General features: G+C 50.1%; 2 long non-coding RNA genes across 14 annotated transcripts in view; both read left to right on the top strand.

The window, feature by feature from the left end:
- The first annotated feature begins 4,526 nt into the window (after positions 1 to 4,526).
- Positions 4,527 to 16,472, top strand: part of LOC120885597 (uncharacterized) — a 54,891-nt gene continuing 42,945 nt past the window's right edge. For 9 of the 11 annotated variants that reach the window (XR_013427009.1, XR_013427001.1, XR_013427002.1 and 6 more), the window contains exon 1: positions 4,527 to 4,919. This is a non-coding gene — a long non-coding RNA (uncharacterized LOC120885597). The remainder of the gene's footprint in view (positions 4,920 to 16,472) is intronic. The other 2 variants (XR_013427012.1, XR_013427010.1) reach the window with 1 other exon arrangement.
- On the top strand, positions 5,058 to 15,464 carry LOC144367529 (uncharacterized). 3 transcript variants are annotated; one of them, XR_013427015.1, is made up of 4 exons: positions 5,058 to 8,637; positions 9,604 to 10,373; positions 11,012 to 11,591; positions 14,311 to 15,464. It is a non-coding gene; the product is annotated as an uncharacterized LOC144367529 (long non-coding RNA). The 3 variants fall into 3 exon arrangements; XR_013427014.1 differs by adding an exon at positions 13,355 to 13,467 and having other exon boundaries at positions 5,058 to 10,373; XR_013427013.1 differs by having other exon boundaries at positions 5,058 to 10,373.

Raw genomic sequence — 16,472 nt, 5'->3', positions numbered from 1 at the left:
AGCGAGATATGGGATACTAGGAGTGAGTTTTCTATGATTTAGAGCAGAAAGCTCGGTAGGATTTTTGTTCCTCCCACCAAACTGAATTAGACTGGTTCAGGTCTGGTCCATGTGAGTCCTGTTCTACCTGCTCAGCTCTCCTGTTTCATCCACCCAAGTCAGGCCTTTCCTGTGGTGCGGGCTGGGCTCCTGTGGAGGCTTTTCCTTGCAGGCAGGCTCTGACTGCTATGTTAGAGCAGGGGTGAGGCAGGGGTTGGGGCAGGGTTCTCAGGCATGCATGGATTGGGAGCGGGGCCCAAACCCACGGAACAAAGCCACCATTCTGCCTGGAAGCAGCAGAGTCCTTGGTCCTGAGCATGCACAGTGGGGGATGGGGCAGCAGAGGGCCCTGCTAAACCCACGGTGTCCCTGGGAGACCTGCAGGAAGTCAGGAGGGGAGAAGCGAAGGCCTGTCTTTTCAGGAACTGCTGTGTGGCCTCTGGCCCTTTTCTTCCCTGAGCCCCAGTTTCTCCTTGTGGCTCACAGGGTTTCTCATGGCAAGTGTATCGGTTGGCCCTAAAATCCACCTAGGCAGCACTGAGAGGTCTTTGTGGAACTGCTTCTGTGCAGTGAATTGGTGCCCTAGTGGTTTGGGGTGGGAGGAGTGGGGTGCACTGTGGAAACCTTGCCTAACCTGTTGGCCAGTCAGAAGGCTAACCAGCCAAGAGGCAGCAAAGGGCGGCTCACCATGGGACACGGGGTGGAGGCCTGAGTGACACTGGACCCTGGCCGGGCTGGTTGAGGCCCCAGTGAGGCCTGGAGGCTGTCTTCCTCTGCAGGCACGAGGAGCTGGGCGGAGCTCCACTGCTCAGCTGCCCATCTCGGCCTGCTGCAGTGGCTCACGTTAGAAGCCCAGGCTAAATGTCTTTTCCATCAGAGCTGGAGGAAGATGGGCAGAGGCCCAGTGGAGGGCCAGTGTGCCCCTCGGCCTGCTTTTGTCCTACCTGCAGTCTGATTTCCATAGACCCACAGAAGGACATTCAATGGGAAGGGCTCTCTGAAGCCATCTGCACCCATGCCCCCCCCCCCCCCCCCGCTCAGGGACTGTGTCCCCAAGGGACTGCCAGTCCTTCCAAGCTGCTATAACAGAATGCCACATACCAAGTGGGGTATAGACAAAAGCAGCTCATTTGTCACAGTTCTGGAGGCTGGAAGTCAGGGTGGAGAGGCAGCAGGTTTGGTGTCTGGGGAAGACCTGCCTCTGGGGCACAGGTGGGACACTCTGCTCCATGCTCTTGTGAGGGTGGGATGAGAAGCCTGGGGCTGTTTTATAGGAGGACTAGTCCTGTCCAGGTGCATCTACCTCACACCCCAACCACGTCCGGGGGGGCCCCACCTCCCAATGCCATCTCATTGAGTTTAGGGGACCCAGACATTCAGGCCACGGCGGGGGGCCTCCGTATGACCAGGCTGGTCAGTCAAGCCCCCGGGGGGGTGGCCCGAGGCTGCCAACTCCATCTTTTCTGTGTGCAGACACAGGGCCTCCACTGCAGAGGTGATTTGTGGCCACACTTCAAAAGAAAATGAGGTGAGCACTAAAGTCTGATTTTCAAAACCTTCTTGCTTCATCTCGCTGATGTCATTTTTTCAAACAGCGAAATGCAACAAACTCAGTGTGTGACTCTGGATTCTCTGTTACTTGGTATTGGGATTAATCATGGGCGGGGAAAGTGAAGTTGTTATTTTCGGGCTTGACCATGGCGTGCACTCTGGTCTCTGTGCACGGGAGGCTGTGTTGCTGGTCTGGTGTTTGATACTGGGGTGCTGTAGATAGAGATGCCAGGGCAGCTGGGCACGTGGCTTTGACCTCCCTGCTAGGGGCGGGGCTCCCATCCCCTGGAGGATGGAAACCCAGCAGAGGGTGTGGCCCGTGCTGAGCCTGTGATTTAAAAAAGGCTTTGCAGATGGTCCTTTAACTAGTCTCCATCTTACATTATAAAAAGCGAAAAAATATAGGAAGGGTAAACTAGAGATAGGAAGATTACAGTAATATAGCTTCTCAGCAAATTGATTAGCAATTATGGCTGGTGATATTGTTCATTTTAATTGTGTTTAATCTCTATTTTGGTAATAAAGATTATTGTTTTGGATTATGACTTTATCCTACTATACTAATTACTAACTTGTGAAATTAAAGTGTATATTTTCACATCCTGAAAAGAATTCACAACATGCCCTTATATAATAGCTTCCTTTGCTGGGCAGCTGGTTGTTTGGGGTTGTTTCACCCTTGACATCCTAGAAGGGCTCAATTTTAGCAAGGAGAGTAATGATGTTGGGTCTATTTACTAGGAAATATAGGTTTTTTTAAGTTTTTTTTTAAAGTTGTGTTTTTCAGGGAATGAAAGAAAACAGAAGATATTGCCAGAAATAAATCTGAGAAGCAAGAGAACCAAAGTGTGATTTGCATGGAGGATGGGTTTTTAATTTTAAAGGGGCTTGCACCCTGGAGTCACCTCTGCCAGTGTTGACCAGGCTGCATCAGGCAACCCCCTTCCCCCAAGCTGGTGAGCTTCACTGGTTTGCTCTCCTACCTGCGGCAGGTGCCTGCTCTCCTCCCTCCAGAGACAAACTTCCCAGGGCTCATCTATTAGTTCTGCTTACATTTTCCCCACCAGCTTCTTGTATGCAGGAGCCTACAGGTGGAGCCCCCTCCCCACCTTCTCCTCTGGCCCCTGAGAACATCCCTACTCAGGAAAGTCTCCAGGGACCAAGATCCCACAGAGCTGTTTTTTCAGACCTCACCCAGGGTCTCTGCAAGCTCTTGACGTCTCCTTTCTCTGTCCTTAAATACCTGAATTCCCGGAGTTTCCTTCTGGCCCTGCACACGGCCCCATCCCCACACAACTTTCTAACCTGTGCATGTTTTAAGGATGTCACGTGCTGAAACCACTGTAAACAAACAGGAGTATTTCCCAGTCTTTTTTTCTTGATTGATAAAGACCAAGTGTTGGGAAACTTTTGAGACGTGAACCAGGTATTCAATGCTTCAAGCTTTGCAGATCTCTGGGGCCACTATGCCACCCAAATGTCTCTGTCTTATGAAGAAATCAGCTGTGGGCAGTATGTGAATGAGCAAGGGTGGCCCATGCCCACAGAACTGTGCAGGCAGGCAGTAGGGAGGATTTGGTCCTCGGGCTGTAGCTTGTGATTAATTTAATGTCATAATGGAGAAGCTTCCCTTTGTCAAGCGAGTTTACTTTTGACTAGAACATCAACAGCTGTCTAATACTCGAGTCCAAGCCTTTCTTACTTCATTTCCAGTGAGATTGCGCCCATTTATAACTTCACTCATTCACGAGAGGGCTGTCCTACTCAAGGACATCGTTAAGAAGTAAAATGCTTTGCTAACTAGAATATCAGGTCTTACGGAATTGGGCTGGTGGTTTTGCTGGTCTGGGTGTTTCATCAGCATGTGGATGACATTGCCTGGGAGTTAGTTGGTGTGTTCTGAGATGTAGAGTTCTCTGTGGATTAGAGAGTGTCCCCTTGTCCCTTGGCCACCTGGCACCCACTTCCCTCCTGAAACTGTGAATCAGACTCATCCTCAGTTTCTAACCAGGGTGGGTCCCCCATCAAAGTCTCAGATGCAGAGGCTGGGGAATGGCCAACCCTGAAGCTTGCCCTGTATTTCACAGCCAACCTGAGGTCGTCTGGCGAATCGCCCACCAGAGTGACTTTCTTTACACCCACACCCAGTCTGCTTGCCCAGGGCACCCTGCAGCCAGGACATGTGCTGAAGACCCCAGGATCATTGCCACACCCGCCACGGAGCTTTCTCTTATTAATGGTAGTTCTGTTAGTTTCTTGCCATGTGCCTCCCCTGGGTGGGTCTAGAGAGTACACTCTTAAATGTCCCAAAGACTGATTTCATCATCTGCCATATTACCGTCCAACACAGTGTCAGTACTGGGCTCACCTGTCTGCTCCCTGTCCCCCTGTGTTTCTTGGTATTTCTCAGAATTTGAAACAGGTATCACAGTCACTGACCCAAGAACTTGTACTTAGACCCTTTGGGGTAGGCTGAGAAGGTTAAGCAGCGGGGGCTTCGTGCAGCCCCTATCCCCACAGTGCATCAGAAGGTTTCTTCTTTGCACCATGCCACTTAGTAAGCACCTTGCCAATGGTCTCTGGAGGCCAGGCTGGTGCCAGAACTCCAGGGAAGGGAGCAGAATGCTCTGCCCCAGCCATCCTCTGACTGTGGAATTACAAAGCGTCACATTCCTAGTAAGTGTAATCCTACAAATTCTCTGAATGAAGAGCACTGAGCACAGGGGCTGGCAGCAGCGGGTGCTGAGCAGGAGCTCTGCCCAGGGCTTCTGCAGCCAAGACTCCCCTCCTCCCTGAACCCGCACACGTGGTGGGCGCTTGGGCTGATGTCCTTGGAAAGCCCTGCATGGCCCCTTTGTTTGGGCAATTTGCATTTGCTAGACAGTGGCTAAATGTGTGGAATCCAGGTCCTAAACACATTTTGGAGACATCTTTGGAGGACATGGCTTTTCAATGGGCTTTTGTGCTAATGGCCCTAAGCTAAGGGCTGTGGCCTCTCCAAATATGGTGGTCAGGGACTCACCACTATTTGGGAGAATCCTTTGATTTATTTTTCTCAGCACTTGTGCCAGAACCAACTGCACTACAGGCCATCTAATTGAGACTTGGCAGCAGACAGCCCGGATCAAAGGCAGCCCAAGCCCAGACCTTGGATCCCAGGCCAGTGGGCACTTAGTGCATCTCAGGAGCAAAGCGCCCCGTCGGCTTTCCAGGGGTTCCTGCCAGCGCTGCTGCCTCCGCACCCCCACTGGCTGCTCCACGGGCTGCTTCACCACCAGTTCCAGAAGGAGCCACTTGTGAGCTATTGAAGACAGCCGTGAAGTGCCCTGGTGAGTACAGTGATCCGGGGAAGAAGGAGGCACCAGCGGGGAGGGCGGGCACTCTTCTGCACCGCGAGTCCATCAGCAGAGCACCCAGCCTTCCAGAAGTGGGCGGGGGGGGGGAGGGCTGGGTGGCACAGGCTGAGGAGTCCCCCAGGGAAAAGAGCATAAAAGGAACATTTCATAAGTTCACAGGCAATGACTCTCGGATGTTTACTAACCCAAGAACCCGATTTCCAGGGAGATCAAAAAGGGGGGCTAACAGAAGTGCAAGGTCATCAAGAGATGCTTTGCAGATTAAATTTGTCAAGTACTTCAGTTGGACTCTTTTTATTCGGTTTGGACTCTCAAGCTCCTTGTGTACACAGAGCAACACACACCACCCCACGCTCCTGTCAGGTACACGGAGAGGATGCCCGTCCACAACCTTGAGCAGACATGGACTGGGCTGGGCAGGGGCAGCCTTGAGGATGAGAGAGTCAGAGGTGGCTCTGGGAGGCTGGTGGGGGTGCTGTCCCCAGGTGAAGATGAGTGGACACAGTCTGCTGCCCTAGTAGGTGCTGCCTAGGGAGCCCAGGCTCGGCTGGGGAGAGGGCAGGGAGCTGCCTGGGAGCGCCTCAAAGGTCTGGTGTTCGCAGCTCCCCAAGGGATTGAGCAGGTAGGTGGCCTTGGGAAGCTTTTCATCAGCAAAGAGTTGGATGCTTCAGAGGGAGAAAGGGTTCGGTGCCACCTGACTATGCTGGGGCTTATCCTGCCTGTGGGTGACCCCAAGAGCAAGCACCTCAGCCGTCCCCTCCGGCTCTCCATGGAAACCGAACAAAAGCCAGCTTCTCTTGGATCCTTTCCTAAGGCCACGGCGAGTTCTCTCCGCACCCAGGTGGGGACGCGAGGGGCAGCTCTTCTTCTCTTGTCCATTGGAGTCTTCATTTGATCTCTCTTGCTTTTCCTGGCCATACCCACGGCCTGACTGTGACCCGGTGTTCTCTCTGCAGAACACTCCAGCCACCAGCTGCCCGTGCAGGGCTGCAGCATTTCCAGTCACCACCCTCTCAAGCGCCCCTGCTTCCCCAGGCCTCCCCCGCCTCCAGGGCAGGTGCAGCGACACATGCCACTCAGAGCAGATTCTGGTGGCTGCGTACCCAACTGTATGTCTTGCTTGTCCTATGTTCACGAAAATCTAATGTTCTCAGGTTTCCCCTGTGCTACCCCACCTGGTTGGTGCCCATCCACCTCCAGCTGCAAAGGTGGCCTTGATTGATCAAGGGCGATCCTGTCCCTCTCATGCCTGACGGGCTGGTATGGTCATGTGACCCGAGCCAGACCTGGGAAAGGCTTGTTGGAGACTTCTGGGAAGGCTTTTATGCTCTCCTGGAAAAACCTTTAGAAGTGACCTTCTCTCTCTTCCTTTGGGTTTTTGGTAATAGCTTTATTAAGGTATACTTTCCACACCATAAAGTTCACTGGCTTTAAGGGTATAATGCAATGAGTTTTAATAAGTTTGCAGACTTGTGCAACCACCACCGTAATCTAATTTTTAAAGCACTTTCATCAGCCCCCACAGAACGCTGGGTCCGTGTGCAGTGCCCTTTCCCTCCCAGCCCCAGCAAGCACTCATCTGCACCCTGTCCGTAGATCTGCCTATCGAGGACTGTTCTCACAAATGGGGCCCTGCTCACGTGCTTGTGTGTTTGGCCTGCTCACCTGGCAAGCTTTTGAGGATATTGCTGTTATACCATGCACATGTGTTGGTTCATTTCCCCGCAAGGTTCAGGAACAGCACATTTTGTCTATCCACTCATTTGTTGACGAACATTTAGGTTGCTTTCCTTTTCGGCTATTAGGAGCATTACTGTGAACATTTGTTAGGCAGTTCTTTTTGTGGATATGGCTTTTCACTTCCTCTGAGAAGGCATCTAGGAGTGGAACTGCTGAGCTCCTCCAGAGCAGCTGCACCTTTCACTCTCCCATCAACAAAGGGGAGGGCTCGGGGTGTCAGCCCCTCCCGAGGCTTGTGGTTGTCTTTTGGATCATGTCTATCTATGTGGGTGTGAAGTGATGTCCCACTGTGTTTTTAATTTGCATTTCACAAGTGAACAATGATTTTTAGCATCTTTTTTGATTTTCTAATTTGGAAAATTGGGTTATTTGCCTTATTGTATTAAATGAATTTCTTATAAATCATAAGTCCCTTATTGAACTTATTATTTAATATATGTTCAAATTTCTTTGAGTCAGGGCCTCAGTTTCTTGGTTTGTTTTCTGCCTTTTCACTTTCTTATTGGTGACTTTTTTTTTTCAAATATTTATTTTTTAGTTGTAGTTGGACACAATACACTTATTTTATTTATTTGTACGTGGTGCTGAGGATCAAACCCAGGGCCTTGCACATGTGAGGCCAGCCACAACCTCAGCCCCTTATTGGTGACTTTTGAAATGCAAAAATTTTACTTTTATCAATCGTGCTACTGATGCATATCTAAAACAAGACAAGACATTCTGCTGAACTCGAGGTCACAGACATTTACTCCTCGGATTTCTTCTAGGAGTTTTCTACGTGATTCATCCATTTTGAACTCATTATCTTTTTGTATGTGTTTAATTATTCCAGTACCACTTTTTATAAAAATATTCTCTCCTTCACTGAATAATATAGAATCTATATGACAAATAAGTTGGCTGTAAACCAAGGATTTAATCTTGGTTTCTCAGTTTTGTTCTGTTTATCTATAGGCCCATCCTAATGCCAGGATCAAACCATGTTGCTTACTGTCTCATGTAGTGAATTTTGAAATGCAGAATTGTGGATTGGTTCAGCTCAGCTTTTTTCTTTTCAAGATTGTTGGGCTATCCTGGGTCCTTTACACTTCCTTATGAACTTTGGGGTCAGCTTGTCAGTTTCTTGGAGGGATGATGGGGAAGACACCTGAAACTTTGATACATGTTGCATGGAATCTGTACAGAGCTCTTTCTTCTTCTTATCACTTCAAACCCTTTTTCTTGGGAGGGCACACCAGGGATTGAACTCATGGGCACTCACCCACTGAGCCACATCCCCACTGAGCCACATTTGTATTTTATTTAGAGACAGGGTCACACTGAGTTGCTTATCACCTGGCTTTTGCTGAGGCTGGCTTTGAACTCGTGATCCTCCTGTCTCAGCCTCCCGAGCCGCTGGCATTATGGGCGTGTACCACTGCGCCTGGCTCAGTGTTTTCTCATTTTGAGTTTTAAGAACTCTTTGTAAGTTATGGGAACAAATACTCTATAATAAAGGCATTTTGAAAATCTTTTCCCCCAGTATGGGGCTCGCGCTTTTATTTTCTTTGCAGTGTCTCTCACAGAGCAGGAAACCACGCATCGTATTTTTCTGTAATGGAGTGCACGTTGGTGTGGTAGCTACACAGCCATCGCAAACCCACAGTCACTTAGGTCTTCTGCTGTCTGCCCTCCGGAAGCTTCACGGCTTTGCAGTTGACGTCAGCTTTGGTCCATGGTGAGCTTGCTCTTGTGGAAGGTGTAAGGCTGTGTCTATTCACTGTTTTTATTGAGTGTGTATGTTGCTACACTTCAGCACGTTGGATAAAGACTACTCTTCTTGCACTGAGTCCCCTTTGCTCCCAGAAGGTTCCCTTTTATGTTCCCGTGGATCTGTTCCAGCCACCTGTCTTGTCACGTGGATACACTTACCTGTCACTTCGCCTTCACTGTCACTCTGCCGAGCCTGATGGTGAGTCTCCTGGTCCCTTGGTGGGAGTCCCCCACCTTTGTTCTTCTATAGTATTGTGCTGGCTCTTCTGGGTTTTTTGCCTTTTCATATACACTTTTAGAATCAGTCTGTCATCAGTATTCACCAAATAATTCCCTGTGATCTTGAGTGGGCTTGCTTTGGGTCTATAGATTAAATTAGGAAGAATCGACATTTTAGCACCATGGGTTTTTTTCCTATCCATGAACATGGAAAACCTCCCCATTTATTTATGTAGTTGGATTTTTTAATGAGTTTTGTAGTTATCCTCACACAGATCTTCTATGCACTTTGTTAGATTTACACCTAAGTACTTCATTTCTTTGTGTGCTAATACAAATGGAGTTGTGTTTTTAAGTTTAAATTCCAATGTCCTTTGCTGGCCTATAAGAAATTAATTGTATGTCAATCTTGTGCCATGCAACTTAGCTATAAGCACTTCCAGTTCCAGGATGCGTTTGGTTGCTTTATTGGGATTTTCCACATGCCCTCACTTCCCATAGCTCTGTAGCCCTGTCCTTGCACGATAGTTGCCTGCTCTGGTTGCTCCTTGTCTGTGTTCTGCATCACTTGCTAGCCTTTGGGGGCCAGGGCTTAGCTGCTTCTGTGTCTGACTCTCTCACAACCCCTGGCATTGTTTTTGCAAGGAGAAGTTCATATTTTACATACAAATGCAAAATTACTTGAGTGATTACTACAAAAACTGGATTAGATACTCTAATTTTTTCTTTCAGAAGACTCAGAGTCAAGACTCTGAGACCAAATCAGTTGCCCATTTTTTTTTTTTAAGCCTTGGAACTTTTTGCTCAGTGAGTCCACAGAGGATTCCTTTGAATGGTGTGAGATGGAAGGACCCAGAAACTGCCTTCCTCGGGAAGGCCTCTCCTTTCCATCCCCCAGCCCTAACTCTGTGCAGCAACACTGAGAGCCAATGCCTCTGTTTCACAGATTGGACCTACTGAGACCACCAGACTTGTCTAGGTTCACATGGCTAGTCAGAACAGGGTCAAGACTGGAACCCACTGTCCTGAATCGCAGGTCAGGATTAATTTCTGTGTGGAAATCAACCCCTAGCTATCGTAGTTATCCTAACTGCATGCATAAACTTACGCCCCCTCTCCTGTGTGTCTTGACCTAAACTATATTCATAGCGCCTTATGGTGAGAGTCATGAGAACCTTAGAGGTCAGTGTGACATCGTAATTTTGTACTTGAGCACCCAAAGATGACCCTTTTGGAGAAATATTCACAGGGAGGAGGTGGTCTGAGTCCTTGTCGGGGTGGCTGCAACACAGGAGTTGAGGGAGACCAGCTTCTCCCTCAAGTAAAGAGCGTGGGGAGGGCACGCCCCTCTTTCAGGCGCAGGGGACCTGGAAGAGATCTCTGGAGGGCACGAGCCTGAGCCTGGTGCTGTGTCCCGCCAACAAACGGCTCACGCTCAGCTCTGGGTGTGGGCGGTGTTTGGACTCCACATTTCAGTCACCGTAAAAAGTCAACGGGTCTCTGCTCATCGGGAGAGATGTCTTCCCTTTGACCCAAAAGACCAGGGATGGGATTCGCGGCAGAAGGGACTTCGCTGTCAAGCAGTTTCCCCTCAGTGTGTGGAGATGCTCCGGACTCCCGCTGTCTTCCCTGAGAGTTTCCAGCTATGGGCCCTCAGGGGGAGATTGGGGCGCATCTGCCCTCACAGGAGCAGCTGACTCCCGCCCTGGAGGTTAGGTAGGAATGGAAAACAACTGGCAGAGGGGAGGAACCCGGGGTGGGCGTGGGGAGCGAGACTCTCGAAGCATCTGGTACATAGTAGGTTCTCAAAATCATGTTTGTTAAAGGGAAGCTTGAAGGGGAATGTCCAGCTGGGCTGTCACCCTCGAGGAAGGAGCCCGTGTTCTCCTTTTGCCCCGTTTGTCATGCCAAGGAGTGTGGCGGACATTTGTCAGGGTTTCAAGTGTACCTTGCATTCTGGGCTGGATTAAGTGATACTGTACTCTTCTGAGAAGTCTATTAGGGCATGCCACATCACCCAGAACTTAAATGGCTTCAAACACCTGTTTCATTATCTCTCTCATGCTAGGCACGACTTTGTTCAGCCAGGCAGTTCTTCTACTGGTCTCACTTGGGATGTTTCATGCAGATGCATGGGGATCATGATGGGAAGGGGCTCTCTGGAGGCTCGGTGGGGCCCCTGACCTGGCTGGGCCTCCCTGCTCTTCATATAAATGCGAACATCATCTTTCCACCAGCTTCCTGGGGAGGCTTCTTCTGTGGTCTCTCCAGCAGGGCGGCTGGATTCTTTATATGGAAGCCCTGGACTTCACTTACTTAGACTCTATTGTGTTTATCTTTCTGATGTCCCACAGGCCAAAGCAACTCATGTGACCAAGCCCAGAGTCTGTGTGGGAGGAGACTACAAAATGTCAGGCCTACCAAGAGGCAGGTACAGGGCGGCGTAGGAGGCGGGCAGTGGAACAGCCTGCCGAGGCAGGGCAGGAGGGGATTGCTGGGGTGAGGTGAGAGGGTGCTGCAGTTTCCCTGGGGCTCTGGGCTGGGGAGAATGGACTTGGGGAATGGGGAGAGGCGAGGCTGGAATGGTGCTGTCGGCAGTTGGAGAAGGCCTTCCTCTGCACGTGATGCTCTAGATGGAAACCAGTGGAGGTGTCCAGGCAGGGCCACTCAGCCCGGCATGTGTGTTTGGGCTTGCTCATGAAGATGTGGATGGAGAGAGATTCCAGGGGAGACTGGGACATGTTGGGAGTGGTGGCAGAGATCTATGAGTAGAAAGATGAGTGCAGACCTGGGGCATAATGGGGATGAGCTTCTGGTTTAAAGACAATTTTGGAAAAGCATCTACAGGACTTGCAACTGACTTGCTGGAGGAGCTGCAGGATGGACTGTGCGCCTGTGGGCTGGGTCTGGACACCAGCGTCTGCTTGCTGGCAGGTAAATGCACATGGGTGAGCTCAGGTTCCAGGGAGAAGTCATGGGTATGATAAAATACAGATCTTCAAAATGAGAAAATTATTCCTAGTGGTTGTACCAGGTTAAAAGCCTGGTGAATGCAACTTAATGAGAACCCTAAAACAAGAAGAGACAAAATGGAAATTTGAAAATTAAAAAAACCCCACAATTTTAATAGCAGCCCAACAGGCCCGGCATGGTAAATGCCAGGTCCCTGGGGATCATCCAGTGTCGATGGGGTGATGGAGACCAGTCTTGCCCATGCTTCTTTCTCCCTAGTAGAGAAGCCACAGAAACGAGGACCACGGTATTTAAAGGATGCCTGTGAGTGGTCAGCCTGCGGTGGGGGTGGGAGGGAGGACAGTGGTTGGGGCAGAGGCCATACAGTTGTGGGGATGGCAGGCCACGCCATAGATCTGCTGGGGGACAGAAATAGCAGGGGGCTGGGGGAGTGGGGGTCTTTCTCTTGGATCCTGATCTGCTTTGTTGATGAGGCTGGACGGAGGAGGGCCTGACTTCAGGCCTGTGCCCTAGGGAGCCTCTGGTTTCACCCTTTGTTTCCCTCCCTCCTGAGGAAGGGGGGTCGCCTGGATCTGCGGGGTCAGGGGCCAAGGCTCTGATTACTCTTCTTACTCAAGTTGCTGGGAAGGGCCTTGGGAAAGTGGCCCAAGGCCTGCCTGTTGTCTGTTGTAGCTGAAAGCTTGTGCCTGGTTCCCGAAGCCGCTGCTCACCCCAGCAGCAGGGTCCAGGCCCCAGGGGTCCTGGGCTGTGACGTAACCAGATCTTTCTGGGGGAGATGAAGGCTGATTTGCAGGCTTGGAGAATGAATGTTTAGGAAGGGCATTGCCAACGACCTCTAGACCCATCGAGGGCTGATCTGGAAAACAAGAACAAACCATGGGAGTGCTGTGCACGGGACAAGGGGGCACCCCACTGTGTGGTCATGGAAGGAGTGCACCCTCCCAGGGGTTGCTTTGGAGCACCAGGGGCTTCTTGCCCAGCAAGCTTGCGTACCAGCCCTAGTCCAACACAACTCATCCACAATGCCAACTTGTTGCTGATCATCTGTGTTTCCAGGACTCTGTTACTGCTAATGCTATGACTCTCTGTCTTTGGAAATTTTAATTGATAATTCTAAAAGTTACTCTTAAGATTGGCTCATTTTAGGCAACATTAAATAATTGTAACTTTATACGACAGGAAGAGCTCAGCTCATGCTGCATTTGTTCTAAGGACCACCAGCATTGCTTTGTCCTTAGTCTTTAGGTATTTGGTACCATTGTCCCATTTTACAGATGAGGAAAAGGAGGCTCAAAGAGGTTAAGTTATTTACCCCTGGTAACGTAGTAAGGAAGGAGCTTGCATGGAACTAGGAACTCTGAACACAAAATGGGCCCTTTCTTCTAAAATTATGGTTGGTTTGGTTTCTGGTATTCAGAAGTAAAAGTGGGAAATAAACCTCTGAAGGTGAGAATAGCAGTGTCTCTGCTGGAACCCAGGGTCTCTTTGGCACATACTGAGGTGAGGCCCAGTGGTGAGGTGTGTCCACGTCCAGCAGGTCCCCAGCCTCAGTGCTGGGTCGGGTGTGTGGGTTTGGAAAGAGGGCTGTTCCTGAGGTGCTGTCCTTTGGTTTGGCTGCACCTCCTGTCCTCTTCTAAACCAGCTGTGGTGGTATAGGATTTCTAGGTACCATGCCAGTTGTATCGTAGCATCTGCCTGCCTCCTCTTCCCTTGTCTCTGCCCAGCCCCGTGGAGCAGAAAGTGGCCTCAGAGAGGCAGCTGGCCACCCCGAGCCTGGGAGTGCTCAGTACCCTTTCCTGTTCTTGGCAATTCTGAGCATCCCCGCCCAGGTCTGAAGGTAAGACCGTGGCTCTCAGCCTGGGCACACTGCCTCTCATGTAGGAGGAGAGAAAAGCCTGGCAGGGGTTGGGGGACTGAGTCTGGTTTTAACAGCAGGGTCACTTTACAGAAGTGACCGGAAGGTGCAGGAGGCGTGTGCTGCATAGAGAGGAGGGAGAGACGACCCATGTATGTACCTGTGTGGCCAGGCATGCATGCATGAATACACGTGCACACAGGCACACATGTGCCCATGTTGCAGTGGAGGAAGAGGGGATGAGAATCGGAACCTTGGAGGTGACGAGAAGCCAAGTGGCCCTGGGATTGTCCAATGAGCAGAGGACTTGTGGTGAGCGGGGATTTGGAGGTCAGCTAGGGCGGCAGGAGGTGGACTTGCAAGCAGGAACACTTGGATGATAGGGAAAGGCATTGCCAATGACCTTTAAACCCAGTATTTGGGTGGAAAGTGTAGAGTTCCCAGGTGTTCCCGCCTAGAGGAGCAAGCACTCTGTGCTGTGAATTTTAAGTTGCACTGTATGTTGTAATTGCTAAGGCAGCCTAAATACACTTCTCGGTGTGTCATAAATATTCAATATGGGGTATGATTATTTGAACTTTATAAAATAGTTATTTATGTTTAAACCTGTAGTCAAATGTACAGAAAACACAAGCTTTTGAGAAATCAGAAACAAAAAAATTTCTTAATGGTTTTTCACTGTTTTCCAGAATGTTTCCAGTAAGTCCTGATAACTCTTAACATTTTTTTGGGGGGGGGGTGGGGAGCAGAGGAAAACATGTCTCTGGCATCCGTGGTTTGTCTGATGAGAGGCCTGAGGGGGCCTGTTGTGATCGACTCTTGCAGGAAATGGCCTGTTCCTATACCTGTGTCACAAACACTGGATGCAAATCTGGGATAATACTGCGCTGCTCTGACTCCAAACCAGCACTGAATCCGGGTAGTACTCTGAAGCAGTTCGGCACTCAGTAAGTCAGACATCCCGCAAGAGATCTTATTTCACTCTGTGCATCACGGTGTTAAGTTCCAGACAGTCAGATGACCTTTCTCCTGGATCCTCCATGGAAGCAACAACATTAGATTTGACTGTTTTGGAGGAGGAAACATGTAACGGAACCATGCTGACAAGAACTCTCATTTGGATATAGAACTAGGCACACTGCTTCCAATGAATGTGAAATAAATCCCAATGTGGCACGTGCGTAAATATGGAGCAGACAAAGCCTTCTGAATGGAGGCTGCAAACAGGACAGTGCCTGTCGTTAATGGCCGGCCACATGAAATGCTCTTTGAGAACACATTTGCACAGGCACAGACTCGCGAAGGTCTGATTCTAACTCCTCTTGCCACCTGTAAGGCTTGGCCAAATTAAATGAATACATGGGAGACCTGTTCTGCTCAGCGCCGGCAGTAACTGCCTCCGCTGGATTTTGCGGCTTCCTTTTCTGAAAAGGTTTGCTGTGTCTTCATGCAAGTGGTTGTCACGCTTTAGAAAAATCACAAGCAGCAAAAAAGTCAGAATTGTCAGTTCAGAAGACGCTGCTTGTTCCACTGGGTACGACCGGGCAAGCCGTGCTGGCAAATGATCTTCAGAAAAAACCAGAGGCGGGGAGCGGCGGCGGAATGAAGATGAAAGGGGTTGCCGGCTCCGTTCCCACTGAAGGCTGGCCGCGGAGCCTGCAGGAGGGTGCCGTCTATCAGATAGGTCATCTGTTGTGTAATGAAGAAGAGAAGGCAGCGACAGGCGGGAGGGCAGGTGGGGCTCCCTCTCCAAGGGGCAGAGAGAGAAACAGAAAGCATGCCCCTTGTGAACTGCCCACCTTTAATTTACTACCCGCAGCTCCGTAGGCTGGGCAGACTCAGCCAGGGGAGGGCGTTCGTGGATCGGGCTGTAGGTGCCCCTGAAAATCTGCTTCTCCTTTCTCTATGCTTTGATTCACTAGGAATTTGTTTCTCTTGGTGCAGGACATCTTATTAAAAATGACTGACATGCCAAAAAATGTCCTAATCTCGTGATATTTATGTTATCTTCTCCTGTATCTTAGTCTCTGTGTGTCGTGTGGTTTGAGGAGGAGGAGGGGAATGGTGGCAATACGTAGCAGCACTGTTCGGTGTATGTCTTTGTCAGGGAATTTCTGTCTCGTGTGGCTCTGCTTACAATGCATAGTGCTCTGGTTTCAAAAAATATTCCAAAGCTGCGGGCTCTATGGAAGCTGATTTATGAATATCCAATTTAAAACCTACGTGGCCTCATTGATCTGTTATGCTTTAGTTCCTACAAGGAGGTTCAGGTGGCGTCCTGATTTTACCTACCGCCAGCCTCTGCTTGGAACTGCTGGTCAGAGCAGCCCAATGGGGCTTCTTCAGGGTTGGGTGGAACCTGGGGCACTGCTGACACTAGCATGAGCCCCAGGAAAGGGACCAGGAACGTCCATTCACAGGGGAACTGAACCTCGCTCTCCTACCTGGTGTGCCAGTTAGGGATACACAGTAGCAGCCTTTAAGCCAAATACACTTTGGCAAAATGCCCCTCAATGAGGAATTGTTAAATCAGATCTTTTAAGGAACACACAGCGATTGAATGAGCCAGGCTGTGGCTCCCAGGGGGTTCTGCTCCTCCAGCCAGCCTGCTGGAATCAATAATGACCGTTTGTGCTCAGTGAGAGACCAGGAGTCATCCTTCCTGTATTGACTGCTGGGGTGTACACCACCTCGCCACTGCCGCTGGGTAATCAGTGTCCCCGAGCCGTGGGCTGGAGAGCCATGGAGCAGCACCTGGGCGCGGGCCTTGCCATTCGTCAGGGGCCTGAGCCCTGGGGTGGCCGGTGCCGTGCACACACACGCACATCATTCATCACGTCTGCTCTCCTTCACAAGCAATCTCCTGGAGTATGATTCTTTCCTTTCTGCTTTCTGACATGCAGGCCTGGCCACGGCACCCAGCAGTAAATATCTATCTTAAACAAATTGCTGTCAGTGCTAAGTCACCAGGGACGTTTAAGAGGGAA

Source organism: Ictidomys tridecemlineatus, chromosome 1 (assembly GCF_052094955.1).
Source record: "Ictidomys tridecemlineatus isolate mIctTri1 chromosome 1, mIctTri1.hap1, whole genome shotgun sequence".
Classification (NCBI taxonomy): Eukaryota; Metazoa; Chordata; class Mammalia; order Rodentia; family Sciuridae; genus Ictidomys; species Ictidomys tridecemlineatus.
Note: the sequence above shows the minus strand (reverse complement) of the source record. Positions and strands in the feature narration are given on the sequence as shown.